Source organism: Sus scrofa, chromosome 8 (assembly GCF_054392235.1).
Source record: "Sus scrofa isolate SSC_HxYL_T2T_F1_AM1 chromosome 8, Sscrofa_HxYL_maternal_Yorkshire_Landrace_v2.0, whole genome shotgun sequence".
In the NCBI taxonomy this organism is placed as follows: Eukaryota; Metazoa; Chordata; class Mammalia; order Artiodactyla; family Suidae; genus Sus; species Sus scrofa.
Genome location: NC_139390.1, coordinates 9,939,728 through 9,960,676, shown reverse-complemented (window position 1 = coordinate 9,960,676; position 20,949 = coordinate 9,939,728). Strand labels below are relative to the sequence as shown.

At 40.0% G+C, this 20,949-nt stretch overlaps 1 long non-coding RNA gene across 2 annotated transcripts in view; it reads left to right on the top strand.

Annotated features, from left to right (window-relative positions):
* LOC102158082 (uncharacterized) overlaps window positions 1-20,949 on the top strand; it is a 383,658-nt gene that overhangs the window by 272,609 nt on the left and 90,100 nt on the right. Inside the window, exons 5-7 of one of the 2 annotated variants that reach the window (XR_014812146.1) lie at window positions 9,237-9,394; window positions 10,787-10,846; window positions 13,245-13,343. This is a non-coding gene — a long non-coding RNA (uncharacterized LOC102158082). The remainder of the gene's footprint in view (window positions 1-9,236; window positions 9,395-10,786; window positions 10,847-13,244; window positions 13,344-20,949) is intronic. The other variant, XR_014812147.1, reaches the window with a different exon arrangement.

Below are 20,949 nucleotides of genomic sequence, written 5' to 3'. Positions count from 1 at the left end.
CCTAAATCTCATCATTCTGCTGTTTACAGGTTCTTCCTTCACAATATGCTCTGTTTTTTTTCCCTCTCTCTCTTTTCCATTCTCTCCACAATTTGTACAAATTGTATGAAAATTTTCTAATGCTGCTTATCTTGTCTTTACTTCACCAGCCTTTCAGTTTATTTCATTCTCCAGAATGACACAATGGGGATCTTCCAAAGCATTAGCTTTGGTTATATTTCTTTCCTGATGAATTCTCATTGTCTGCAAAATTATCTTATCCATGCCACTCAAGGACTACTGTATCCAATTAACTTCTAATTTCTCCCTAAATGTTTCTAATGATTGCTAAAACAAGAACACCTTTTACTGATGCAGTGTTTCATAGTCTACAAAGTGTCTGTGATACCCATATGACATTTGGTATGAAACCATTAACTTTCTCTGCCAGAGCTATTAGAGGCATGTTTAAATGTATTAGAATGGAGAAACTGTAGCTCTGATAAATAAGGGAGTGTATTTTATCTCAGATTCTTGAAAAAAGTGACTATTAATAGATGGATAGACACCTGTTAAAATTGTTAAAAATAAATAAAAAATGATAACACTAAATTCTGTTAAAGATGAGGGGCTACTTGATCATTCATACATTACTAATGAGAATGCAAAATGCTACAGCTATTTTGGAAAAAAAGTTCGTCAATTCTTTCTAAAGTTAAGAATATGCTTTATATAGATGGCCTAGTAATTCCACTCCAGGCTATTAACCACAGAGGGATGAAAAGTTTTGAATGTAAAACTTGCATGTAAACAATGGAATACTACTAATAAAAAGGAGCAAATTATTCATTCATACAACAGCTTAGATGGCACTTAAGCACAGTAAAATGAATGAAAAATGCCAATCTAAAAACGTTATACACTGTATGATTCTGCTTATTTCGCCTTCTCAAGGTGACACAATTAGAGAGATGGGGAACAGATGAATAGTTTGTCAGGTTAGAGTGAGGGCATAACTGTTAGGGCACAGCTTTTAGGCTTTCCCATGTGGTGATGGAACTGTCCTGTGTGGATTGTTCTGGTAGTTATATAAGTCTATGAAGTTATGAAATGTCAGAAACACACACATGCAAATGAATGCAGGTGAGAACTAGCAAATTTGGAATCTGGTCTGTAGTTTAGTTATTAGTATACAATGTTACCACGGTTGTAGAAGACATTATCATTGGAGGAAACTGAATGAAAAAGACTTGGGAACTTTGTTTCCTATTTTTGCAATTTATATATTAGTTTAAAATTGTTTCAAAATTTTTAAAATGTGAGAAAGGGAAAATATTTCCAATATCATAATGAAGACTAAAAAGCTGATTGTGCAGAGACTGTCTAAATACAAACCTCTCTGAGCATCACAGCAGAGAGTTCTTTTCCTTCTTTTTTTATTTTATAATGATTTTTATTTTTTCCATTATAGCTGGTTTACAGTGTTCTGTCAATTTTCTACTATACAGCAAGGTGACCCAGTCACACATACATGTATACATTCTTTCTTCTCACATTATCATGCTCTATCATAAGTGACTAGATATAGTTCCCAGTGCTATATAGCAGAATCTCAATGCTTATCCATTCATTAACAGAGCAACAGCCAGCACATTGGAAGGAATGAAAGCTTTTATTTTTGGAGATCAAAGGATAGAGACTCAGTCATTAAATTCTGTATTTTCAGCAAATCCTTAAGTCTAGACTAAGATCTTTCTAAAGCAAGAGTAGTTGTTTCCCTGTGGGACAAGTTCAACAGGTGACCCAAAATAGAAATTATGCTAGGTAAAGCCAGAATAAGAGCAAACCTATGTTCTGCTACAAGGGAAATTTTTGAGCTGATTTAAAGGTCCTAGACTAGATATCGTTTTCAAACTCTTGAAAAAAATCACTCTCCCACTCTGACACAAAGCAGTTGAGTTCAATAGGCTAAGTGAATCCCAGCCTCTTTTGGGGTGATTGATGTCATAGAGAGATCATTTTTAAAATCTCTTTTACAGAGGAGAAACCAGAGGCTACCGATATACTCTATAGCCTCTAGAATTTTTAGTAGGTAACTTGGTATAGTACATCCTTGGTACTATAACCTTCTCAGTAGATCCTTTTGTATTTATTCATTAATTTATCCATTTACCTATTGAACCAATATGAATTGCTTCTTTATTTCAGGCCACAAACTGTGCTAGTAGTTGGAAGTGTATATAACAATGGACAAGGTATCAAGATGTTATGAGGCCATTAGAGTGGAGGAATTGCCTAATAATTAAAACAATTGTTGGAGACCACCGAATAGCTGAACTCTGCAGAAGGCAAACATCTGTGGACTCAGAGTTCTAAAGTACAAGGTCTCCTTCAAAGACAAGATAAGGGACTTATGCATTAACCATGTTATTCTATGAACAGCTGCACTATGTCTCAAGGGACCTTTTGATATCACTAAGACGATAACCTCATCATTGCCCATGCCTGTTGTTGCCCACTAATCTCGTCGCCTTCCTTAATAAAAGTCAAGTGGTCTAAAGCCTTGGGGTCTTTGTTCTGCTGAACAGAGTGCCTCCTGGTCCCCCACTTTCTAAATGTAAGAGTCTTGTGTGTTTTGTGTACCACTCCTTCCCTCTTCCAGGATTCCCCATTGCCCTGCAGCACTGGACGCGGCAAACAATTTTTACAACTGTAGTGAATACAACACATGCAATGGGTATGATGCTAAAAACATACAAAAGTGAAGCTGATCAATCCTAGAGTTAATAATAGCTTCCTAAAACCAGTCTCTTTCACCCTACAATTCCATTTTCCTTAATATCTGGGTGCTGTGAAAAGTTTTAATTCAGTAGAGTAGACATGGTATTCAAGGAGTGTCTTAACCACAGTCATGATCCAAGATAACAGGGACCCATGAAGTGCAGTAGAAGAGCAGGAGGGATGTATTACTGATTCCTCTGATGTCCTTTGGGATAGCAAGTCTAATGCTTGAACTGGTTGTGGGCAACACCCAATTCCCCAATGAGAGAGAACTGGGGATCCAGAAGATTTGGTACTTGGAAATATGGTGTACATCAGGGAACTGAGCAGAAGGCAGGTGTTTAGTCTCAGGCGTCTGATATCTTTACAAGGAAACTATGGATAGATCAAGTCTCCTATCAAAGGCTGAGTTTGAGGTCTACGGGCCAATACCAGCTAATAACATGCCTTTCCCAATTCTGAGGAATCCATCAGCCTCCTGCCTAATTACTTCAACCTTTGCCTGCATTGATTCACCTATAGTCCTTAACCAATCCTGACTTGAAGCAGGAAAGGTACAGTTGGTGTGGGCTCTCTATGGCCAGTGTTTGAAGGTCTGGTGGATAAATGACCTCTCTGTTTAAGATCTTAAAGGTAAGCTGGCTCTTCCGATGTGATATCCTATCTTCCGAGGAATAAGAACACTTCCCTAGAAGATATTAACTAGCAACACCCCATGTGCCACTTAAAAATGCCCTCCCTGCCCAATCTTGAGCCACTGTCCAAGGACTGACACATATTGTGCCTTTTCTCAACATCCTGGAGTGTGTCTGCCTACTCAGGACACCAAGAACAAGGCTCATTACACCAAAAGCATCTCTATTTATCCTTTACCAAAGTGCCCATCACGATTGTCTCTGCAAGGGCCCTGGATATCCAGGCACCACAGACAGCTCTGAGATCTGAGATTTGCCAAGATGTTCATGCAGGTCAGAGGCCCCCTCCTCACCATTAATCGCATGTGATTAAATTAAAATTTGAAGTGGTATAAGGAAGGGAAAAGGCAAGGTGAAAGTTCCAAGAATCTTTAGCGAGGGGAGAAGTTACTTCCAGTGAGGAGAGCTTCAAATTGGAGTTGGTAAATGAATGAAGCCTTAAAGATGGGTAGGGCAGTGGCCATAGAGCTGCACCGCTCAGGGCTCCCTTCAAGGGAACCTGCTGCAAAAAGTATGGTGGTTGACAGCCCCCCGTTTCTATACTCTATCTTTAAATCCATTATAATACTTACCTGAGGCCATGACTTCTAGCCAATGACTGAACGTATTGGAGTTACTAGAGTGGAGCTATTTCCTCCTAATGCCTGACTCCTCTAATGAGCAATCTTTGCTCACAAATCCCCATTCACCTGGTTGAGACTGTCTCAGAGTTTCAATGTAGCTTGATGCCCTTTATAACCCATCTTTCTTCCTCTTTCTTTTCATAGGGGCAAGACCTACATCTTAGTCTGTAGGCTCTTCCTACTTCCTCTTGCTCCTACTTCCCTTTGTCCTTCAGGTGTTCCTGTGAAGAGATTGATTTCACCAATAAATCTCTCGTACATCTAATTTGGTCTTGGTATCTGCCTCGTAAAGGCTCAGATAAAATTTTGAGTGATTGATTTGATTAATGGATGGGTTAATCAACATGATCACAGCTCTGCTTAATTTGATGAACACAGTCACACTGGAACATGGGCATATGTTGGGTTTCCCTTGGTTACTTAAGTCTTGAGGCTGAAAAACATCTAGAAAGTGCAAAGTAGTAGAGAAAACAGCTACACTGAAATCATCTTGTGTTCTGTCTTAGCTGTGAGCCTTGAGAATTTGGTCCTGTTTGCCCTCAGGTTCCCTGTAGATTCTGTCAACTCCAATCCCATCTAACTAAACAAGTAGAAGGTGCCTCCTTTCTCCATGGATAGTTATTGCCCTTAGAATTTTTCAGACTTCTTTTCCCCCCCAGGCTTGCTTCTGTCTCAGTTATCAGAACTCAGGTGAAATTATCTTGGCCTATCATCAATCCATTCATCCATCCAATCATTTAATAAATCCTACCTGAAGCATGTAGAAGACACTTTTATTTAAATGCAGTGAATGGTGTGTAGATTTTGGAGTCCAACTGTCTATGTTACAGTCCTATCACTTAAACCAATAGAACTTAAATTTTCTGTGACTCAGCTTCCTTATCTATAAAATGAGTTAAAAAATACCTATCCTATAAAGGTATTATGAGGATGTAAAACTTAATATATAACATAAACATCTAGAACAGGATCTGTGCATAGTAAGTATTCTCAAAAGCTGTTACTAATCAGTGTTTCTAGAATTTGGAGATAGTAAAAGAAACATAGCCCATGACCTCAGGGAACTTATATTTTAGTGAAAGAGCAAAAACAAACAAACAAAGTAAATAGAAATTAGATAACTTTGCATGGTATTAAGTGCTATAAATGGGAGGGGAGCGCTGGGAGTAGGCAGAGCCTCTTCAGGGAAAAGCATTTCAGGAAGAGACAAAAGATATGCAAACCCCTGTGGCAGGAAAGCATGGTGTCTTGATAAATATGTTTATCCCATTCATATATTCATCTATGTTCACACAACGTACTCTACACTGGCCCCTCAGCACCACCTGTATTTTGGTCCAGCTCCCTGCTGGGACTTGATTGTTAGAACCCACATGGCTTTTTACCAGCTACACACCCAACTTACCCCCATTATAGCCTAGGGCATTTTTTTTCAGTAATCTCACTGACCATGTACCTTTTAGGAGCCAACTACTATGTTACCCTTGCCCCTGTGTTTATCCAATTCATGACTCTGAGAATTATCCAACTCTGCATCCAGTTCCCCAAATTCCCAGCATCACTTGACCATGGCACAGGTACTTCACTGCCCTGTGCTTCAGATTACTCATCAGTAAAGTGGGGTTAAAAGTGTCTTCTATCTCCTAAGGCTGTTGTAAGTAGTCAATGGATTAGTATAAGTGAAAGAGTTCTAACCTAGATAATTTATAAATGTTAGTTGGCAACGTCATCATCGTCATCACAGAGGATCCTCCTCGTACTTTAGGACACTGTCTTTGGGGATGCTGCCGGTGTTTCACTGCCGTACTGAATGTCTTCTCCCTTTGCATCAGGGAAAGTCTCCCACTGACTTCCACAGCCTGAATTTTGGACCAATGGCTAGCTCTCCCAGGCAGGAGAGGATAACTCAGTGTGACACTGGAAATGTCTCAGCAGTCACATGCAGGCATCCGAACACACCTCCAAATTTGTGACTCTTTGGTGACACTTAAAATGGTCCATCCCCCCTCACTCCAAGCTCAGTCTCTCACTGTGTTGATATTCTTCCCTATGTTCCATCATAAATGATAGTGTGAGGGAAAGCAACTGACATTTTAAATAATCACGATCTTCAGTAAAATGGCACTAATTTTAATGCTTTCAACTGCCGCTCCTTTTCAAGGCACAAAGCAGCCAGACTTCCTTTTTATTGAAGAGATTGCTAATGTGATGACATCCAAACCATCAGCTGCCTCCCACGCGGATATTGACAGCTGGGGTGCTTTCAGCATTCTCTGCAGTTATCGTCCCCTCTCCATTTGCCTCTCTCGCAGATTAGACTGAAACGGCAGCATTTCACTCCAGTTGAGACCAGGGGGTTCTGCAGATTGACAGGTATAATTATCACGTTTGCTTCCCAGCATGTGGCATCTAAGTAATAGTCTCCATATTTACCCAACGTTAATCAGGAAAGAGTTCAATCAGTTGGAGAGGGATTTTTCAAACGAAGCCCTGCCTAGAGAACTCAACCGGTAATGATGGTCCTCATTTCTGAGATGAACTTCGAGCCTTGCCAGCTGTATCTGGGAGCAGCTATTATCACTCAAGGACCCCCGGCCCTCACTGGGTCGGTACAGAGGATCTGCAAAGAGGCCAAGCTCCATTCACTGGGGGGAGAGGAAGGAAAGCAGGAATGTCCATCGAGAAGGGAATAATCAGAGTAAAATGAATCCAAGAAAATAAAATATAGTCCATCACAGTTTGGGAGTTTAGTCAATCAAAGCAGTAAGACATTTCCTGTGGCAAAGGAATGAGGATCGTGGCTGTATGGTGCCCTGATGAAATTTAAAGACTAACTAGCCTGCCTTCCCTTTTCCCCCTTGTAATGGGAAAACATCAGGCTTCTTCCATGAGCCGACAGTCATTTTTACATTGGGGGTGTTCAGAATTTACCTAGAGGAAGAAGCCAAGACATGAAGCAGATTTATAAATGGCCAGTACATTTGTCACCTTTGTTTTGATTTATATTGTCATTGAATTGAAGTGATGGAGGAGGCCTTTAAACGTATGTGGTCCAACTCCCATTTTTATCATCTTTGAGAAGAGCTATCCAGTCTCTCTTTGGATGTCTTCCATGAAAGATAAGCATCCAAGTGTCAGGAAGAGTTGGAGGCTGGAAAGTCAAGTGACAAGTCTGGTCCAAGGGTAGAGCCTACCTGGGTGCTGTTCTTAATAATGGTTAATGGTAATAGTAATAGTAAAAATAATGATTTGGGGGGGAGCAATCTAATAGGGATCCATTGCTTATTCCAGACCAAACAGCATTCAAGGGCTTTACATGAATCATCTTATTCAAACCTTTCCACAATTCAATGAAGCATATGACTCCCCCGACACACACAATTTAGAAATGAACTTAAAATATCAAGCAAATCCCTCTGGGTCAGAAAGTGGTCAAGTGATGAGCTCCAATGGTCTGATTATAGCTTTTCTTAGCCACCATGCTGCACTGACCTGCATGTACTCTTTGTCTTGCTATGATCACAAGTACAAAGAAAACATATAGAAGAGAGAGGGAGTGAGCAAAAGGGGAATTTTGGTCTTGTGTTTCTTCAGAAAAAAAGTCCATAATACGCAGAGGAAGATAGCATGTGCTCAGGCAGAAATGAAAGCTCAACCCAGGCAGAAGTTAAAAGTGAATAAACACAGCCAGTTAATTTTGATTCTCCAATTGCTATGTGTCTTCTGGGGAGGTTCATCAAATGGCCCACTGATTCCCTTGTCTTTTTATGTTATTTTGTTTGTAAGCTTACTGAGCAGAAACAGTCTTCTCTCTGTGGCACTCCCATAAAAGTTAAATAACACTTCTATTAAAAGACACAGAGAAGGCTCCTTCCCATTTCCTTTAGAGACAGAATCACTGCTATCCTGCCTCTGGTGTGACCATCTTAAAAAAGAATAATTTTATTTTCCCAAAAGGTATCATAAGGCTCTTTTAATAAGTTGGGATTTTTTCTTTTAAATGAAGGAAATGGGCAATTTGATTCACATCAAATCTTTTAGGTATACCTGGGAAGGGCAAAGCGAATGTGGATGTTTCTTAACACAATTGTGCATTAAGTGCCGAGCATTATACCTAGTATCCATGTTACCTCATTGGATGCTCACAGCAATCTGTTGAAGCAGGTGTGGTCACTCATGGTTTATGTAGGGGGAAAATGCCATGTAAGAGGGTGTGCACTTGACCAAGTTCATGGCGTCAGTCTAAGGAAACCCATGAGACTCACTCCAGGGCTACTTATAGGGGTAAAGGTGGACTGGAAAGCCCACTTTGAGGAGAGCAAATCTGAGATGGGATCTGGAGGGTGGAGAGGAGCTTGGAAAGGAGGATCCTGAGCAAAAAGAATAAGTGCAAAGGCTCCAAATGGGAAGAACGTACACTTTCAGGGAAGAGCCAAGGTGCCATGATGGCTTAAGGAGCTATCTGAACAAAGAGTAAAGTTGACGATCTGATTCATGCAGAGGCGTTTCAAGCCCCCCACATAAACCAGTCTGTTATACAGACTCTCAATCCCACTGAATGCTGCAGAGTCTCCCAGGTAAGACTAAGTCATAGAACTGCCCATTGATTTTGCATTTTGTAGACTTTAACAAGAGAAATATTCATGGCACGGTGGTTGGCAGAAGCCTGGTGGGAAATGTGGGAAGAGCAAATGGGAGACTGAGAAGAATAGACAGGATGTTTCAATGTATTTTTTTCAAAAATATATTCCTGAGAATGCTGGACAAGAATGTGGGGTCCAGGATGGGTTTGTGAAAGGAGAAATAATGTGAATGTGGATGTTGATAGGATTGATCCAGGAGAGAGGGAGAGTCATGATACATGAGAAATTGATTATGTCCAGAAACATTAGTGCATGATTTGACTCTTTGCCTTTGGCTAAAGGGGATTTATGGACATTGAAGAACTAAGGATGTGTGTTTCATCCTGTTTATCTTATTTCCATACAGTTCCCATCCCTTATTTGTGTGAAGCCAAACATGATCAATACGTAATATACATGTTGCTTTTATTTGCAGTGGTTTTATTTCTTTCCTCAAAGCTCACTGATTGATTATCTCTTGTGATAATTAAATGAGATAATCAGTCAATTAATTTATTATCTTATTTTCTCAACAGATATGCTGGATCATCTTCAATATGGCAGAGACTATAGCAAATCGAGTGATAGAAATATGAATAATATAAGCATATGATGCCTGCTCTCGAAAAGCTCTTGCTCTTATGGGATAGATGAAATAATCTACAGCACACATCATGGTCCTTTGCTCAATCAGGTTAGTTTCCCTTTGCATCTGTGGAAATGGAAAGACATACAGAAATCAATGAGTCAGAGTTTTAAACATTTTTAGAGCATTTTTTTCTTTTTGCTTTTCCTTTCTTTTTACCTCTTCTTTTCTTGAATGCTGATTTGCATATATTTGATTATATATGTAGTTATATATTAAAGTAACTATATAAGATGTGCTATATCTGATGAAGAATTGTATCCAGAACACATAAACTTCTACAAGTCCATAACAAGACCAATTTTCCAATTTAAAAATGGGCAAATGACTTGCACAGACGTTTCACAAAGGAAGATATATAAATGACCAGTTAATACATGGAAGGGTTCTGATAATCATGAGCCATCAGAGAAATACAAGTTATAACTATGAAGAGGTAGAGTGTACATTCTCCAGAACAGCTCAAATTAGAAAGACAAAAAAAAAAATGTGGATGAAGGTGTATACCAGCCGGAATTCTCACAGGCTACCAGGAGGTGGGAGTGGGTGTGTAAATGCTGCAACCAATTGGGAACCCTATTTGGCAGCTGAAATATTTACCTACCTAAACACCCAGAAATTTCCACAACTGGTTATTTAGCCAAAAGACATGAAAAGCTATCACCACAAAACCATTTTTCAAGAATGCTTATAGCAGCTTTATTTGTAAGAGCCACAATTAAAATGTCCATCAGTCAATCAATAAACAATCTGTAGCATGGTCTACAAAGGAATATTATTCCTTAATAAAATGGAACTGCTGATGTATATTATCATTGATAAATCCTAAAATTATTGCATTGAGAGGAAGAATACACACACAAAAGATTACATAGTATATGATTCCATTTATATGAAGGCAAAACAAATCTATGGTGATGGAAATTAAAATAGTTTGCCTGTGAACTTGGGGATTGACTGGAATGGGTACAAGGGAAGTTTCTGATGGAAAACGGCCTTAATTCTGATGAGGGTGCTGAAACATGGGTATAAACATGGTCCTGACTCATGAAATGGTACACTTAGTGTGACAGGCAGAATTTTAAGAACCACCCATGACTTTTGTCCTCGGCATTACTCCTACGCTTTTCTTACCATGTAAGCGAACGAGACTATTCAGGTGGGGCCAATTCTCTTTAAAAGCAGAGTTTTCTCCATTTGGTTACAGAATGAGAAATCAGAGAGCTTTGAAGCATGAGGATTCAAGACATTTTTGCTGGTTTGAAGATGAAGAAAGCCACAGGATAGAGTATGCGGGGGGGCCTCTAGAATTTGGGAGCTGGCTAACAGCCAGCAAAGCTATCAGAACCTCAGACTTACAACTAAAATGAAAGTGGATTCTTTCCAAGAACCTGCAAAAAAGTGCCCAACAGAGCTGACATTTTGATTTCCACCTTGCAGGATCCTAAGGAGATCATCAAGTGACCTCAGCCAGATGTCCTAACAACAGTAAGATGATAAGTAGGCATGGTTTTATTTTTATTGTTATTTAATTTTTGTCTGTATTTTCTTGAAGTTTTCTTGATTTCCAGCATTTCAGATGTACAGCAAAATGATTCAGTTATCAACATAAATATATATGTGTATATATTCATATATTTTCAGATTATTTTCCATCATAGGTTATTACAAGGTAGTGAATATAGTTTCCTGTGCTATATAGTAGTCCTTATTGTTTATTTTACATATAGTAGTGTGGATATGTTAATCCCAAACTCTCACCATTAACCCTCCTCCCCTCCCCCTTTCCCCTTTGGTAATTTTAAGTTTGTTTTCTATGCTTGTGAGTCTATTTCTGTTTTGTAAGTTCATTGGTATCATTTTTTCAGAGTCCACATATACATGATATGATGATATCTGTCTTTCTTTGTCTGACTTACCATTAAATTTGTGGTGGTTTGCTATGCAGCAATAGAAAACTAGAAATTTCACCACATGTACGTATTACCTCTCTCCCTCTGTGTGTGAGAGAGAGAGAGAGAGACAGAAAGAGAAAAAGGACAAAGTGAGTGTGTGTATGTGTGTGTGTATGCACACACACGTGCATGTATCTATACCAAGGAGATTAGCTGGATTTAGAATCACATTGATTTTTAATAGAAACCACAGATAAAAATCTGAGTTTATCTCATGGATACACAGCAAGCAGCCTCTGCTTCCACAGCTAGTGAGGTATGAGAAACTGATACAATAAACACAAGATTCTTAAATAAAGCATGATTGAAAAAAAATATGTATATTTTTAAGGACACCCACGATTTTTGTTTCTCTAAATATGATCTTCTTCAGTTTTCCTCAGTGGATGTTTATTGAGTTGCCATTCTTTTAAGATCACTCCATGCAGTAACTTGTGTAGCCCTCACAATAGCCCTATGAGGTAGATAGGCATTTTCATCATCTCCAGTTTACAGATAACTCACTCCAGGATAACAGATAACTTACACAGTGGGGCAGTACGCTTCTGGAGTGCTGGCTTTTACTACAATGCTCTATCTTGCACCATAAAAGTGGAGTCCTACTGTTTCTTTCCCTCATACCTCAAACCCAATCCCTTAGAATGTCCTAATGGCTTTATTTCCCATGCATATCCCACTCAATTCTGTTGTCTCATCTGGACCATTGGAATAGCCCTCTCACTGCTCTCCCTGCTTCTGAACCCTTGGTCCCTCTGGTCCTTGGTCCACAAGATTGCTGGATTATCACACTTCTCTCTTCTGCGTAACCACCCACCCCATGGCTTTAACTACACTTAGAACATTTTTTTCTTTTTTAATTAAAGCATAGTTGATTTACAATGTTGTGTCAATTTCAGCTGTACAGCAAAGTGACTCAGTTATATATGTGTATGTATGTATATATGTCTATACATACATATATTCTTTGACAAAATGTCCTACTGTATAGCATAGGAAACTATATACAGTCTACTAGGACAGACCATGATGGGAAATAACATAAAATAGAATAAAGGTTTTACAATAGGTTTCAGGGAACACTTGGTAGTATCTGTAGATATTTTTGCTTGTTATGGCTTGGAGGGTGAAAGTGCTACTGGCATCTGGTGAGTTGGAACCATGGATGCTACTAAACATTCATGGGATATCACCCCAAAATAATCATCCAGCTCACAGTGTCAGCAGAGCTGAGGTGAGAACCCCTGCTCCACATGGAACAATGCAGCAAATTCAAAGCTTAGAGTATCATACCCTTTCAAACCCCAGGGCTGAAGAGTTTCTGGGCTCCCCTCAAACGACCTTGGGGACACAGCCTCCTGCTAGCTGGGGAACTCATAAACTACACCTTCTCTAGCATGGACCAGGGGGCTCTTTCTGGCAGTGGAAACCTTTGCTCTGAACCGAGATTGAAATCCTGAGATTCAGCAAGTGGTGAATTGAATTTTGAAGAATGATGGGTAAGGAGAGGAACATTCTTCAAAAACAGCAAAAAGGAATGGCTATTGCTGCTTTGACCTCAGGAAGACCTGCTTTTCTCTGTCTTCCCATGGTTCCTGATCACTGCTTAGATTAATTTAGCATCCTCATCCGTACTGAAATATTAATAACTAACATGGTAAAGCCTTTATACAATGACTGATTTTTAGTAACATTCTTTATCATAAAATAAAAGCTTAATATAAAAAAGATGGGCAGATAATGTTTTAAAAGTTAAAAATCTAAAAGAAGAGGGAAAAAGAAGTTATAATTCCACTACGCAGAAATAACTGCTGATAATAGTTTGGCAGGTGTGCATGTTTGTGTGTATAAAGGTAACAGTGTAACATGAACGTTCTCTCATATGGATAAAATTTTGAAAACCGTGGCATACTATTCCATCTTATGGCAATGTTGTTGCTTTTAAGATTCTTCCAAGTTTTCATCACTGACTTTGATGACATCCACATCACTGATCAGTTGTGAGAATAAAAGGAGAGAGCATTTACTCAAAAGACATGAATGAGGTATTTTCTATGTACCAAACATTGTGCTAGGTACTTTAAGAGATGCATAAAACATGATTTTTTTTCTTTTTTTTAAAGTTTTGTTGAAGTATAGTTGATTTACAAGGTGGTGATGATTTCTGCTATACAACAAAGTGATTCAGTCACACATGTGTACACATCCACAGTTTTCAAGATGAAGCAAATAGCAGAGAGTGTGGGCAGAGAGAAAATGAGAAGTTGGTACCCGCTGCCAAGGAGGGCCCTGGGAATCACCTGCTTCGGTGGTGAACATAGCAATGAGACCATCTGTGGGGTCCTCCCTCTAATCCAGAAACTTCTTCTCTCACTAAACCCCACTCCCTGCCCATCCAAATGTTGTGTGGGCCTCTAAATCCTTGCACTGAACACTATCCTACTTGGGTTTTGTACAGTCTTCTAGTGATGTCATGTTAAATGACCATAGACTGGGTAACTTACATGACAGATTTATTTCTCACAGTTCTGGAAGCTGGGAAGTTCAAGATCAATGACTCAGTCAATTTGGTTCCAATGAGATCTTTCCTTCTAGCTTTCAGGCGGCCACCTTCAATACCATCGTGAGGGCTCCACCCTCATGACTTCATCAATGCTTAATTACTTCCCAAAGACCCCACCACCAAAATCATCACTTTGGGAGTTAGGGCTTGAACATGTAATTTGGCGGAGGGGGCACAATTCAGTGCATAAGCACAGTGTATTTCTTTTGGGGTCAGTAAAATCTTAGTTTTATCATATACAAAAATGCATTCACACTCAGTGGAGACAATACGCTATCAATTTAGTGTCTTTGTTCCCTTTATCACCTCATTTATTGATATGGGTCATGCTATATGTGTTAAATGGAATATGTTACGCTTTAACATTAATTTACATGTTTATGCCACAACATTTACGATTTCCTGTTCTACGCTGGTGGCTGTGGCTAGCGGCAGAGAGTAAATGGTAAAATGTAACCAATCCAGATCTGGGATCTGACCTTACAGAGCTCAGCGGCGACTGTAAATTGAAGTTCCTTTCCAGATTCCCCTATAATGCAAATGCTCTAGTGTATATTATTTACATCTAACTCTGCACACAACTGGCATCTTTAAGACTCTTGTGTGCATGTGTATCAACAAGCTAGCATGCACCTTCTAGTTTCTGTCATGCACTGACGGTCTGTTAAAATGGTTAAGACAGTCGCTTCCTGGGGAATGGGATCCCTGTCACGGGAGTCTTTATACTCCCTGCACTTTTCACACGCAGTCCAATGCATAATAGACATTCCATCATGTTGACTGAGTAAGTGATGCCCCCTTTGGTTGTCATAATAAGCATCTGAGGAAGGTTCTGATATTCCTGACTCAGTAAGATCAGGCTGCCGTAACAAAGTACCATAGACTGTGTGGTCTAAACAGGAGAGATTCTTTCTCTCACAGTTCTGGAGACGGAGGTGACAGCATGGTCTTCTTCTTCTTCTTTTTTTTTTTTGGTCTTTGTGGGCCACACCTGAGGCACATGGCGGGATCCGAGCTGCACCTGTGACCTACAATACAGCTCACAGCAACACCAGATCCTTAAGCCACTGAGCAAGGCCAGGGATCGAACCTGTGTCCTCATGGATACTAGTCAGATTCGTTTCTGCTGAGCCATGACAGGAACTCCTTATTCTTCTGATGAAGGCCCTCTTCCTGGTTTTTGCCTTTAGCCATCTTCTCACTGTGTCCTCCCATGGCAGAGAAGGAGGCAGGAGGAGCTCTGGTGTACTGGGCACTGATGCTATTGGATGGGAGATCTACTCTTATGACCTTATTTAATCTGAAGTAGTTCAGCAAAGGCCTTACCTTCAGATATAATCACATAGAGAGTTAAGCCTTCAACGGAGGAATCTGGGGAGGACACAAACATTCAGTCCATAGCAATTCCCATTTTACAGATAAGAAATCTAGATGTGACAGGATGTCACCTGCGCTTTGTCCCGAGGCTGACTCCCTCTGATTGGTAGTGGCTGCAGGAATCCTGGGAGGGGCAGGATCCTGGAGGCATACCTGGGCTCACAAAAGAGCTGACTGGGCATGGATGCGGAAGCATGTGTGTGTGTGAGCATGAAGCAAGAACCATCCACGTGTGCACAAAATTGCCATCACTATGCTTGGCACTACACAGCATTAGCTTAATTTTTAATACTTATAACCTGCAAGGGAAGCACATTTCCCCCCCATTTTACAAGGACTGACTTACAGCTAGAGAATTTAAATATTTTACCAGAGGGCTATTAAAGGTAGAGCTTCTATTCAAACCGCTTCAGTGTCTTTTTATGCTGCAACTGATTTAAATGCCTCTAATACCAAAGATTTGGTCAGTTTCTCATTTTAAAATCCATTACAAAAAAATTAAAAAAAAAACATTTCATTGGTCAAATCAGTGTTAAATGAGAGTAGAAGTACAACCAACCCTTAGTTATAATCTGAATTTAGTGATGTTTTAAAAAAAAACAGTGAAAAATTTTTTGTCAATGAGACTTTACTAGACCTCCAAATATATGAGTGAAAAGCAGACTCAATGAGGGCAAAGGTTTCCCTTTGTCACCCCCAGAGTCCTGGAAATATCTCCAAGAAACCCTACCATTCCAGAAACATGTTTTTAAAACACTGATCCAGATGGCCCTCTTTATTCAGTTGAGAGAGGCACAAATTACCTGCTGAAGGTCACACAGCTAATTAATGGAGGGCCAGCCGCGTGGCTCTGGCCTCTTGATTCCTAAGTCAATGCTGCTTCTAATATGCAGGTGTTGAAATGTTTTTTAAAAAATCATCTGTGACTTTGAGGTACCAGGCTCCTCTGACCATAACTGAATTACATAGGGCACATGAGGCTTCCTGAAAATCCCAAAGAAAACAAAGGGAAATTGGAAAAGCACCATGGAATTGACTGCAAACAATTGAAATTCTTCTCAGTTAAATGTCGAGATGAAAGGCCAAGACAAGCATAGTTCTGCAAAGAAGAGAAATGAAAAGTCAAGTCAGAAAGCTTTATGGATGTCGATATTCTGCTGAGAAGACTTAGTTCCAGAAGGAAAGGAAAGCTATGGTGTCTGAGCACAAACCCGCGTCTGGTTCCAGTACAAATGCCCAGTCTGACTCTGACTCAACCTGGTGTGTGTTTAATGAATATTTCAGAGGTTCCTACAGGGTTGAAGGACTTTCCAGGTCAATGAGGCCCATCCAACACTTCAATAGGAATCCTCTCCACAGCAGCTAACATTCTGTTATGCCACCAAACGTCACATCGGGGTGGGCAGCTCTGAAAACTAGCAAGACCATGTACAGAGGGAGAGCTTAAAGAAGAAAAGAGAAAGGAGAACACTTTCTGTGATATTTTTTTCACCTCCTTTCAGTGTTCCAACAAGCCATTGAGTAGGGTGGGCTAGTCATCGTTTTACAGATGAGCTAAATTTAGCTCAGAAAAGTTGGCCTCATGATGCACAGCTAATTATATTGGAACTGTTATTTGAACCTAAGTCTGCCTGAAATCCTTCTACGGCAGGTAGAGAATACTAGTGAGCACAAATATTTATGTTCTCCTTTCATTCCTGGGCAAACAGCTAGAAGACATTTTCCAGATGCTCTTATGTAGCTCAGGTGAGCCAAGGAAACTGATTTATGGCTGAAATAAGCATAAGAGATTGGAGACATGTCCAGGCCTGCCCCTTAAGACCACTTGCTCCCTTCCGCTGATGGGAAAGAAAAAGTTCTGAGGATCTTGAAGAGAGCAGAGCCACGGAATGGAAGGAGTCTGGGTCCTTGAATGATCTCATGGAGCTAAGTTTTCACCTGATGCATAGTTACAGGCAAATGCACACCCCTGGCTGTCCTCACACGACTCTAACAGGCAAAGATCTGTAACGGGGGCTGTACAGAGCTACCAGCTCCCACCCCCATCCAAGATTGAAATACTAATGCTCCCAAGGTGAAGGAAGTGTTGACCTCTCATAGCTTACAGCTGACAGTCCCTTAAGAGATGGCTCTTGGATAAGGAAAGTCACCTCACAAAAGATCATAGCCTTTACCAGACACATCATTTGTCGAATGACTGCTCCAAAGCTAGGCTATAAAGGCTCTGCCCCCTTATCAAAATTCAGAAAAATTTTGTAGGTCCATTGCAATTTCAAGCCCCCACTTCCATGCCTCCCACACCACATGGGATTGGCAGCAGCACTGGTTGTCATTGCATCACATTCCAGTCTTTCCCTTTCTTCAGTCCTGGTGCAAATGCCAGGAGCATCCAACCCTTATAATTAAAAAAAAAAAAAAAGAAAAAAAAATTTTAAGTGATTACATATTTTTAGAAGTAGGCCTTTAGGATAATTAAGGAACAATTTTCTCTATGAAAGGAGGAAGATGAGGGCATGCTCAAAGCCTGATGCCTCCAGGGAATTTTGAGCTGCTTTAATTTCTCTTGTGATATTCAGCCCACTCACCCATGCTTTGCAGGGCAATGACACGTTTAGATTTAGTAGGAAGCTGCTGCTTTGTCTTTGTGTGTGACCTGTCACCGTAGTAGTCTTTCTTATCGTCAGGATTTTCCAGTTCCTCTCCGGGACCTTTGCTGCTTCTGGTAGATACTTTTGATCACTGTTCGCATCATGTCATCATAGTCTGTCAGTACAGATTGGGATTATCTATTTACTTGTCCTTCTCCGCTAATCTAGGCATTCCTCAGGGACAAATACAGATAGTGGCTTATTCATGTCTAAACTTCCCAAGGTCTGACCTTAGATGCTTCTCAAGAATGATTTCTTCAATATTGACGGAACACAATCACACCACCCAGCTGGATACATAAAGGCCAGGGGCAATGGCTTCATTTACCACTGTTCACTTGTCGCCTTCTTAAAAATAAACACACAAAATGGAAATCTTTATAAAGACCAACCCCGTCATAAGCTTGGGCAAGATGATACAAATGTAAGCATACAATGTTTATCTTGACAAATGGGAGAGGCCTTCCAGAAGAACAGAAGCTAGCCTGGAGGAGGAATTTAGAGACAGAATTTTCCTTCTAACTTTGTGCTGAATCGGTCTGTTTCATTCCATCTCCATCACCTTATCCAAGTAGAAGCTATCAGAATCTTAGCCTCATTCTCTTAAATGGTCTATTCACGTATACTTGTGCCGTTCTCTAGCCTACTCTTTGCTCTGTAGCCGGAATGCTATTTTCAAAATATCAAACTGGCCATTTCAGACACACCCCTTCCCGTCCCCTTTGTGTGACTTACGCACTTGATTGTATGGTCATGGCCCACCTCTCAGGACCTGTCGGTCACTATCTTCCCTCAGCCTCGGTACCCCAGCCACACCGTCTATCCCAGTCTTTGCTGTCGCTGCCAGGAACACTTCCTCTCAGCTCTTCTGCTCTCCTTCATACCTATTTAGAAGATTTCAGCATTCACAGAGAAAATTACCTGCTATTTCTGGATAGGTTTGAACCCCAACAGGGCTGTTAACATCTCACAGAATCCATGAGGACCGTGTCGTTTTCTTCCTTATGCAAACACGGGGCCTAGACCATTGCAAGCACATGGTGTAAATATGTATTTAAGAAAAGAAAGGAAAGGAGAAAGAAAGACAAGAAAAAAGGGAGAAAGAAGGAAGAAAAGATACATTAAAATGAATAAGCTGGGGGTTATTTTCATAAGTTTCTACTTTTTTCTTAACAAAGTTGAAAGACTTTCAACTGTACCACAGAACCTCTCCGATAGATTAAATCTTATTTTAAGATATAATACATATAAAGCAGATAAATTCAATTGAGCTTGGAATATAGAGGGTCTCACAGAGCCGAGCTAGGTCCTTCAGTCTTCTGAAAAGCTGTGGCCTTCCCTTGATCCATGGTCTGATTCCCACTCATAAGCAGTTGTCTCCATGATAGAACTGGAGACAATCTGGCTAGTTCTTAAAAAAAAAATAAAAATAAAAATGTTTAAAAAGAACAAAAGGACCAGATGATGGGCGTATGAAATCAAAATAACCCTTAAAGAAGAGACAGTTTGAATCCAAACAAAACAGAACAGAATCCCCTATAGCTGAGGAAAAAAAAAAAAAAAAAGCGCATTAGTTAATTTTGAGGGCAGGCACACATGAAATATGAAATCTGGTATCCCATAAAAAGCTTCCAAGGTCAAAGTTGTACAAACAGGCAACCCTATGGAGAATGGAAAATCTCATGACTTACTGCTTGTGTCATTAATTGCTGAACTCCCAGTTACCCTGGTGAACCATTATGTAATTTTTGCTCTGGGCATGGATGTGGCAATGCCTTAAAATAAACAAGACAGTCAATTAGAGTTAATCTGTTAAAAAATCACTCTGCCAAGACAAGCTGTAGAAAGTGGAAACAAAAATAAAATAGTGTTGAGGAACAAGGGATGCATTTTTGGGTCTAACAGTCGTCACCAATCTAATAATTCACAAGGTCCATTTGCTAAAATGTCCTTCCAGCCATCTTTCTAGTTATTGCCAGCATGAGTTCCCCTTCTCCAGGAAATTGCTTAGATGGGCTAGGGCACTGGCTGTGAGATCAGGGCTTGGTTGCAAAGTTTTGAGTGAGGAACATGACGGTCTAAGCAAGGAGAGCCAAGTTTAAAATCTAGAGGCTGCATGAAACACTCATTTCAAAGGAAAGAATACCACATGATGACGATGGAGTCATACAGGAAATCTGTCTGGATACTGGTGGGCATCTTCACACCCTCGTGAGAGTTTTTGTTTCTCTTTAAGGGCTATCGCACATGGACTATATGGATTCAAGTGGGTTCGCCTTCAAAGTCAAGTGTTGAGATGGATCTCTTTAGTCATCCATTATCCTAGCATCCATTCACACTTTCATATATCCAACCACCTACTTTGTTCAGCAAGTTGGATTAAATGGATTGGATCAAGGCAGAGCAAAAAGTCTATTGACCCAAACCTGTTCACCTATATTCAGGCGGCACACACTACCCACATTTAGGAAAATACCAACTAGTATGCATTGTGGTTTTAGCGCTGTTCTTCTCATCCACTACCTAATACTATATCCTGAGAGTACAACGATTTTCTAATGGTAATTAGACAGGGTAGCTGATGTAATATCGTAACAGCCGTTACGGTTTTTATCTCCTATAAAATGTTTTTATTTCCTACAAAATTGAGCTAATACTAGAACCTACCTCGAATGGCTATTGTGAGGATGAAATGAATTAAAAAATGCAAATAATGCCTGGCACTATTATTGTTTTTAAGAACATCTATACATAAATAGTAATTTAATTTGTGTATTTTATAGATAATACTTCCTTTGATTCTCCTAAAACATTTGCAAATAAAGTGCATTTCTTCTCATTTCACAGATGAGAAAATATCTGACAACCTTTATGACTCTGTCTAAAATAACTGAGCTACTTGAAGGCAGGGCTGGGAATTTTCCTACCTAGCCTGCCCAGTACACAGTAAATAACCAATATAAATTGAGTGATTGAAGTTGCGGAATCCTCCCAGATGGATGCTCCTTTAATCTTCCCTACCTCTCCATCTCTTCTGCCCCTGCCCTGGTTGAGATCTTGTCA